Consider the following 9739-nt stretch of genomic DNA (forward strand, 5'->3'; position numbering starts at 1 on the left):
GTCTTATTAATGAAAAAAAAAGAGGTCAGTGTCATTAGACTGAAGAATATGTGACAGAAAGTAAAGTTTAAGAAAACTGAAAAGATGTGTGTGTGTGTATGTTTGTGTACACGTGCACATGTGCACATGTGGAGGGGAGTTGTGAGAAATGTAGGTTATAAAAGACTTTGAATGATAGAGGATTTGTATTTGATCCTGTTTATTGATTATGAAAGTGACAAGGTAGGCTTGGCACTTTAGCAAAATAATTTCGGCAGCTGAATAGGATGGAATAGGGTAGGAGGTGGTGAGCAGAGATTTAAAGCAGACAAACACCCCATCAGGCTATTGCAATAAACCACTCTTGAGGTGATGAAGGCCTGTACCGAGTTGGTAGCAGTATCAATGGAAAGAAGAGGAAATATTCAAGATATGTTGCAAAGTTAAAATACAAAGGCCTTGGCAAGTAATTGGATATAGAAGCATAAGAGATAGTGAGGAGTAAAAGATAAGAGCCTAAGGGACTAGAAGGATTGTGGTGGCCTTCGCGGTAATAGAAAAAGTTTGGAAAAGGGGAGAATTAGGAAGAAAGGTAATGAGTGTGCATCCTGAAACTTCTGGAATCCTTTCCCCCAAAAAAATAAAAATAAAAAACAAGGGCCCTGCAACCATGGAAAAGGGATAGGAGTAAAAACTGTCCCTTTCAAAATCTTTAAGTAACAAACATGATTCCTGTTAAAGTAAGAATATGTAATACACCATCCATGCATGTAGAGGCTATTGAAATTTATAAAACAAAAATTCACATAAAAGTAGGGAGATTGTAAAGTTTTGCCCTGGCCAGAATATATTTCAAGGAATGAAGGAAACATAAACTGCTTAAACACTTTACAAATAATATCTCATTTCACTCTCACAACACCCCTGCGAGGTAGTTGCTATTTTTATCTCCATTTTACAATTGAGGAAACAGAGGCAAATGGTGGGTAAGTGACTTGCTTAGGGTCACATAGTAAATGTCTGATAAATTTCAACTCATCTTCCTAACTGTAAGTGTCAGTGCTCTATTCACTGCATCACCTAGTTGTCTAGATTGTAATGCCGGTTTTTTTATGTTTGAGTCCATAAAAAAATGTGAATGAGAGGGTAGTATGCATGGCCTTACCTTGCCTACTTTATTTGTGACAATCAGGGGAAATAAATTATAAAAATAAATAACACAAGAGATGCAGGGACTTGAAGGCAGTTGCTATCAGATAACTCAATAGGAAATTCTACCCTAAGACTCTGAGTGGTGTCACTGCAAGTTTCTCCTGGGAGTTCCTTCCCTGCAATGCTTTTGATTTGACTAATCATCATAAAAAGAATTAAGAGTTTAGTAAATTTTCTTTTAATTCATTGCATATTTGCTAACAGGTAATTGGTGCCATCCTGAAAGGATGACGTAGTAAGAAAGAACACAGGATTTGGAATTCAAGAACCTAGGATTGAATCCTGCTTTTATCATTTCCTAACTTATAGGGTGACCTTGGTAAAATCACATAACCTCTTGCATTCAGTTTATACATATGTAAAATGAAATATTTAAATCAAAAGTTCCCTAACTAGTTTGAAGTAACTAGGGCTTTGCACCAGCATTTCAAATGGGTACTGCTTTAGAACTGAGCTAAATATCTACATAATAAAAATAGTTTAAATTAAAAACTATCTAGAGACTTCAAACCTTTTTCTCTTTGCTCTTCTACCCCAACTCCAGTGACCACAGCCTAGGCATACTTTTAATGGTCCATTTCACCCTATTTCCATGTTTTGGGGGATTTTGTAGTTGTTTAAATCATGTCTGACTCTTTGTGACCCATTTTGGCAGTTTTCTCGGCAGAGATTCAGGAGTGGTTTGCCATTTCCTTCTCCAGTGCATTTTACAGATAAGGAAACTGAGGCAACTGTTAAGTGACTTACTCAGGGTCACACAGCTGGGGTCTTGCTGATGGCCAGGCCCAGCACTCTACCCACTGCACTACCTAGCTGCCCCTAATTCCATGGCAGCTTCTCCAAAAATGGGCATGTTATATAATAATAGCTATCATTTACACAGTACATACTACTTGCCAGGCAACACATGCTATTTCAAGGAAAGATAAACAAGTAAATCAGTGACATTTGAGGTGCTTAACCTTCACTCTTATCTGCTGGGCCCAATGCAGTTGGCAAGAAACCTAGGTTTATTTGAAAGCTTTTAACTAACAATGGTTCGAAATGTGTAATCCTATGAATGAGAGAGAAAGGTGCTAAAGGGCAAGTTTGGAGCCTCCTAATTGTGAAATTAATTTATGAAAGCTGATGCCATTAATGTCATACTATGTCCCTATGATAAGGTCTTTTGCTTATTGTTAATTGATTAATCAACACATTTAATAAGCATCTATCATGTGAAGGACACTGTGATAGATTGTCTCTAAGACAAAAAGCAAGTCTAGGACTGGCCACTTTAACTTTTTAAAGAGTTAAAAATGTGTTGTTCTATGATCCTCCTCCACACTGTATGCACTGATTTTTTTCTTTTCTATCAGCAGGTCTAGGTTTGTGTTTATTCTTGTCCTTTCAGGTTTGTAGCTACCTCAAATTTCTCAGTTTACTAGATTCCCATTTTCCATTTGTCTAAGGAAAAGGGCAACGCTTCTTTTCTTGATCTCTGCTTCCTGAAATCATACAGTGTTTGAGAGTGATTTTTTTTCTTGAAGAGCAGCTGTTCAATTTGTAGGCTAACCTGTTGATGGACCTCTGAAATTAGCTAAATTTGTCCAGAGACTAAAGGCATGAGTCTGACATTACAGTCTGACATTAGGCCCATACTTGAAACCACTGCAATCTAAGATACATTGCTTAAGGGCAAACTACTGGCAAGATTCAATGGGTATAAAAGGTCACACCTTAAACAGACCCTGCCTTCAAGAAACTTACATCTCACTGGAGACATGAAACAAGTAAACAGTTAAAGGCGTCCATGATTTTGCGAGGATGGAGAGATTATAATTGGAAGCCTTTTAAGCTGTGTGGCAGACTTCTAGTTTATTTTAGTTTAGCTAGAACTAGTGTTTCACTAGAAGAACTTTTGGAAGAAGTATTGAAGTATTATTATTGAGTATGAAGTAATAGAAGATAATAGAGTAATAGAAGTAATAGAAGATAATGTATCATAGATAAATTAAAAAATTAAAGAAAAAAACAGGATGAGAGAGGTCTTCATGAGAGCAAATCATTATTTACTAATCCACCTTAAACCTGCTCCACAGATTGCAGTGGTCACAGGTGTAGAAACACACACATCCATTTTCCAATCAAATTCAAGGCAGCTACATAGAAAACTTGTAGCCACATTTTATTTTTTTTTACTTTTAATTTGTTTATTTTCTCCAGTTTTAGGTTAAAAACAATTTTTAACATTAATTTATAAAACTTTGAGTTCTAAATTCACTCCTTTGCTGCCTCCCCACCCCACTCCCCTCATTTAGAAGCCTGTATACTGATTACTGTTTATTTGTTCTGTTTATATAACGTATACTTGTAATTTCTGTTTGTATTCTCTTTGAAGTTCAGGGTCCTGGCTTTTCCCTCTAAACTAAGTGAATGATATATATATATATATATATATATATATATATATATATATATATATATATATATATATATATATATGCTTAATTAAAGTGAGATTGTAAACCCCTTAAAGTTGCTTTCCTTAGAAAAGCAGATCAAAGAACCTGTGCTATCAACCCTCCTCTGTGCTGGTTTTATTGGCCTTGCACAGTCACACTAGCAGCAAGTAGCATTGTTGTTACACCAGTACATTCCTCTCTCATCTCAATTTTATTTTTTTAGATATCATCTGTTCATATTCAACTCACACCTGTGACCTCTATCTATACACCTAATTACCCTAATAATGAGAAATAATGAGAATGTAACTTATGAGTTACAGATATCATCTTTCCATGTAAGAATGTAAACAGTTTAACTTTGTTAAGTCCCTTATGATTTCCCCTCCTTATTTACCTTTTTATGATTCTCTTGAGTCATGTATTTGAAAGTAAAATTTTCTATTCATCCCTAGTCTTTTTATCCAGAATGTTTGAAAGTCCTCTTTTTCATTGAATTTCCATTTTTTTCCCTGAAGGACTATACTCAGTTTTGCTGAGCAGCTGATTCTTTGTTGTAATCCTAGTACCTTTGACCTCCAGAATATCATATACTAAGCCCTCATGTTCTTCAATGTAGAAGCAGCTAAACCTTGAGTTATCCTGACCATGGCCCCATCATACTTAAATTGTTTCTTTCTGGCTGTTTACAATATTTTTCTCCTTGACCTGGGAACTCTGGGATTTGGCTATAATATGCCTGGCAGTTTTCATTTTGGGATCTCTTTAAGGAGGTGATTGGTGAATTCTTTCAATTTCTATTTTATTCTATTTGTATCAGGGAAGTTTTCCTTAACAATTTCTCTGAAAGATGATATTTAGGCTCTTTTTTGATCATGGCTTTCACACAGTACAATAATTTTTAAATTATCTCTCCTGCATCTATTTTCCAGGTTAGTTGTTTTTCTAATGAGATATTTCACATTATCTTCTATTTTTTTTCATTATTTTGGTTTTGTTTTATAATTTCTTGGCTTCTCATAAAGTCATTACCTTCCATTTGCTCCATTCTATTTTTTAAGGAATCATTTTCTTCAGTGAGCTTTTGGACCTCGTTTTCCATTTGGCCAGCTCTACTTTTTAAGGCATTCTTCTCCTCATTGCCTTTTTGGACCTCTTTTGCCATTTGGTCTGGTCTGGTTTTCGTTAGGTGTTATTTTCTTCAGTATTTTTTTGTGTGTGGCTCCTTTACCAAGCTGTTGACCCATTTCTCATGATTTTCTTTCATCACTCTCATTTCTTTTTCCAATTTTTCCTCTACCTTTCCTACTTGAATTTTAAAATTTTCAAAATCCTTTTAAGTTCTTCCATAGCCTGAGACCAATTCATATTTTTCTTGGAGGATTTGAATGTAGGAGCTCTGACTTTGTTGTCTTCTTTCTGAGTTGCATTTTGATCTTCCCTGTGTCTTGGTAACCAAAAATGGGCTCCTTAGCACTTAGTCAACAAGTGGCCTTGACTAGTTTGGCTTTTTCCCCTGAACTGAATGCTGTTTGTATGTTGGATTGGAGTAAGCTTGTCGGCCCCTTCACCTTGCTTCCCTTGCTTAAGCTGATCGAAAGAACCTGTGCTTTCCCGGTCAACCCCTTCACCTTGCTTAAGCAGATCGAAAGAACGTGTGCTTTCCCCAGTACCTTACACCCCCACAGCAGCTGGATGGTTAAAAACAGCTTCCGTTGGTGCCAGAGGCTGCTACAGCTACAGCCACAGCTGAAGCTGAAGCAGGAGCTGCTGGTAGCAGAGCTGACCTACGGGAGGAAGCTGAACAAGGACTTGAGGCCAGTGGGTAATCTTTTTACCATAGAGGGGAAGCATGTATATGATTTTGCTTTACACCATCATGCTTTTCTGTGGCCTCCTGGTTACTCTTGTGAGGTGGACTTATTGGGCCTGGAAGCTTTTGATCAATACATCAAAATGGGGATGCTGGTTCATGGGTTGGTTGCCGTGGAGCCTAAATATATGCTTTGATTCTTCTGCCTCTTATCTTGAGAATTTCTTATATCCGGTGGTTCTGAACCTTTCAGACATATATATGATCCTCTTTGAAATTATAAACTCTGCCCTCCTAATACACCTTGTCACCATATAACTTTCTGTAGTGAGGGTTGTTGTTTTTATTTTTCCCACGGTTTGCTCATTTCCCCAGATTATTAGTTGATTTTTAAGCTCTTGTTAAAGTAGGGCTCTACTTAGAGGGTAGAGATCAGAGTGTCCCAAGCTTTAGGGGTTTTGTGCAGCTGTTTTCAGAAATACTTCTAGGGACCTGTAAGTTTTCAGGTTTTCCAAGGTGTGTAATCTATGGAGAGGTGTTTACTATTCTCCTGGCCTGTGCTCTGGTCTGTGAGTGACCACAAGCACTCTTTCCTGCACTAGAACTATGAGGAGGGTCCCACACACACACACTCACCCCACACCCCCATGGTCACACGCTCTGCTGTAGTATTGCTCTTCCTCCCATTGGGACTGCCCCCAGATCTGAGTATGGCCAAAGCAATAGAATCCTGCCTCAGTGCTAGCCAAACTACCCTTGCAATCTCTTTCTGACCAATTGTTCAACCCCCTTACTATCTGTAGGCTGTAGGCTCAGAGCTCCAGAAGTAGCTGCTGTATCTGCCTCTGCTATTCAGTCACTCCCAAGACCTTCTCCTGGTTTGCTGGGAATGGGTCTGTGCTGGCATGATCTGTGCTGGACTGCCTTCTACTCAGGTGCAACAGACTTTTCCTGCTGACCTTCCAAGATTCTTTTGGTGTCTGTGGGCTGAGAGGTCTGGAAACCACTGCTGCTGCTAGTGATTCAGTTCTCCCAAGGCCTGCTCTGGGTTTTCAGGCACCTGGTCTATATCTGCACAGTTTTTGCTGGACTGAATTATTATCCCACCCTGGTGCAACAGACCTTTTCTGCCAACCTTCCAAGCTGAATGAGGCTGGAAATTGTTTCACTCCATCTTTTTGTGGGTACTGCTATTCTATAATTTGTTTAGAGTCATTTTAAAGCTATTTGGTTAATTTGATTAAAAAAAGAAGAAAACCAAATTACCAGCATCAAAAATGAAAAGGGTAAATTGACTACCAATGAAGAGGAAATCAAAACAACAATTAGGAGCTATTTTACACAACTTTATGCCAATAAATATGACAATCAGTGAAATGGATGAATATTTACCAAAAAAAAAATTAATTCCCCACATGAACAGAAGAGGAATAAAATACTTAAATAACTTCAATTCAGAAAAAGAAGTTGAATAAGCCATTAATGATTTCCTGAAGAAAAAATGTCCAGGGCCAGATGGATTTACAAGTAAATTCTATCAAATATTTAAAAAAGAATTCATTCCAATACTATATAAATTATTTGGGAAAGTAGGTGAAGGTGTCCTACCAAATTGTTTTTTGTGATATAAATATGGTGGTGATACCTAAAGCAGGAAGAGCCAAAACAGAGAAAAAAAATTATAGACCAATTTCCCTAATGAATACTGATGCTAAAATTTTAAATAAAATATTAGCAAAGAGATGACAGCATCTTATCTCGAGGACAGTACGTTATGACCAGGTAGGATTTATACCAGGAATACAGGGCTGGTTCAATATTAGGGAAACTTTCAGCATAATTGATCGTATCAACAACAAAGCTAACAGAAATCACATAATTATCTCAACAGATGCAGGAAAAGCTTTTGACAAAATACAACACCCATCCCTATTAAAAACCATAGAGAGGACCATGTCTCCCGGCTCTGGTTCTTGCTTCAACAATGTTTGGAGGGAACAGATCTGGGGTCCTCCATCTCCGCTCGGTTTTGAACTTTACCTTTCTGCAGCCTGTGGGCCCCTGGGACCAGCCGCCTCCTGCCTCTGGGACCAACCGCCTCCTCCCTTCACCGTCGGTGCCAAGAGCTCTAACTCTCTTCTCCTCTGAAGTCGAGGCCGCCGTCAACTGCCTGGCTGACTTGTACCTGCAGGCCACATATTCCCACCTGTCCTTGGGTTTCTATTTAGACCGGGGTGACATCACCCTACCTAGGGTATCACATTTTTTCCTTGAGCTGGGGAACCCTAGGACATATGTGAGGGCACTGAGAACCTTATGAGGCTCCAGAGCCAATGTGGGGGCCATGTGTTCCTCCAGGCTGTGCAGAAACCTGCCCAAGATGAATGGGGCTGCAGCTTGGATGCCATGCAAGCTGCCCTGAACCTGGAGAAGGACCTGAACCAGGCCCTCCTGAAGCTGCACACCCTGGGCTAGGGCCAAGGGGATCCACACCTCTGTGACTTCCTGGAGAGCCATTACCTGGGAGAGGAGGTAAAGCTGCTGAAATGCCTGGGCAACCACCTGACCACCCTGCACCACGTTCAGGTGGACCAGCAGTCTGGGCTGTGGGAGTACCTGTTTGTAAGGCTGAGCCTGAAGCATGACTACAGGGAGCAGCCTGGGCAGGCAGCCCCAAGACCAAAACAAAAACGCCAACAATAAAGCTAGCTGCTCACCCAGAAAAAAAAAAAAAAAAACATAGCAAGCATAGAAATAAATGGAGTCTTCCTTGAAATGATAAGTAGCATCTATTGAAAATCATGATGAAAACCATCAGTATATGGAATGGCGATAAGCTAGAAGCATTTCCAATAAGATCCAAAGTGAAACAAGGATGTCCATTATCACCACTGTTATTCAATATGGTACTAGAAATTGTAGTTTTAGCAACAAGGGAAGAAAAAGAAATTGAAGGAATTAGAATAGGCAAAGAATAAACAAAGGTATCACTCTTTACAGATGATGGGATGATACATTTAGTGAATCCTAGAGAATCAAGTAAAAAATTACTTAACAGAATGAACAACTTTAGCAAAGTTGCAGGATATAAAATAAACCCACATAAATCATTGACGTTTCTATATATTACTAACAAAACCCAATAGTGAAAGATAGAAAAAGAAATTCCATTTAAAATTACATTATAAAATATTTGTGAGTCTACCTGCCAAAACAAACCCGGGACCTATATTAACTCAATTACGAAACACTTTTCATACATATTAAGTCATATAAATAATTAGAAAAATATTGGTTGCCCATGGGTAGGTCAAGATAATATAATAAAAATTACAATTATACCTAAATTAAGTGCCATACCAATCAAACTACCAAAAATATTTTTAGAACTACAAAAATAATAACAGTATCCGTCTGGAAGAACAAGAGGTCCAAAATATCCAGGGAATTAATAAAAAGAAATGCAAGGAAAGGTGGTCTGGTTGTTCCAGATCTTAAATTGTTTGAAAAAGCAGCAATCAAGGATGGTGGCTGGAAAGCAGGGACTTGTGTGAGCTCCCCACCACGTCCCTCCAAAAACCTATAAAAATGGCTCGGAACAAGTTCTAGAACTGCAGAACCCACAAAATAGCAGAGGGAAGCAGGGATCCAGCCCAGGACAGCCTGGATGGTCGATGGATGAGGTCTATCATGCATGGAGTGGAGGGGAGCAGAGCTCAGTGTGGGAGGCAGCAGGACCAACCAGACTAGGAGCCAGGCAGGATGGGCCCTAGCACCCTGAATCAGTGAGCTGTGGCAGTTACCACACCTCTCAAACCACAAACACCAAAGACAACAGAGAAGGTTAGTGGGAAAAGCTGCAGGGGACAGAGTTCAAGGTTTGGCCACTGCCCCAGGGGCAGCGGAGGAGGTGCAGCTACAGAACTACAGCTGCAGTTACTTCCAGCCCCAGGCCCACGTGGTGGGAGGAATTGAGTGGCGGATCAGAGCAGAAGTGCAGAGCCTGCTGAAGATTTGCATCAGGTCCAGGTTGGTGGTTCTTGAGGAAGGAGGAGTGCTGAGGTGGCAGAGCTGGCAGTATAGAAATAGCTCTGAAATCAACAGCGCATCCCCTCAAGCTTGGAACAAAGTACTCTTTGCTCTACAAGCAGTCATACCCCAACGAAAAACTCAAGGGTCAAGTAAGTTGGCTGGGAACATGGCCAGGCAGTGAAAACGCACTCAGATTCAGACTCAGACTTTTGAATCTTTCTTTGGTGACAAAGAAGACCAAAATGTACAGCCAGAAGTT

The 9739-nt window shown here is 39.4% G+C and overlaps 1 pseudogene; it reads left to right on the forward strand.

Moving 5' to 3' along the window:
• Nucleotides 1–7432: 7432 nt before the first annotated feature.
• LOC118836788 lies at nucleotides 7433–8151 on the forward strand (annotated as a pseudogene).
• Nucleotides 8152–9739: the final 1588 nt, after the last annotated feature.

The sequence above is a fragment of the Trichosurus vulpecula genome, chromosome 2 (assembly GCF_011100635.1).
Source record: "Trichosurus vulpecula isolate mTriVul1 chromosome 2, mTriVul1.pri, whole genome shotgun sequence".
Lineage (NCBI taxonomy): Eukaryota > Metazoa > Chordata > Mammalia > Diprotodontia > Phalangeridae > Trichosurus > Trichosurus vulpecula.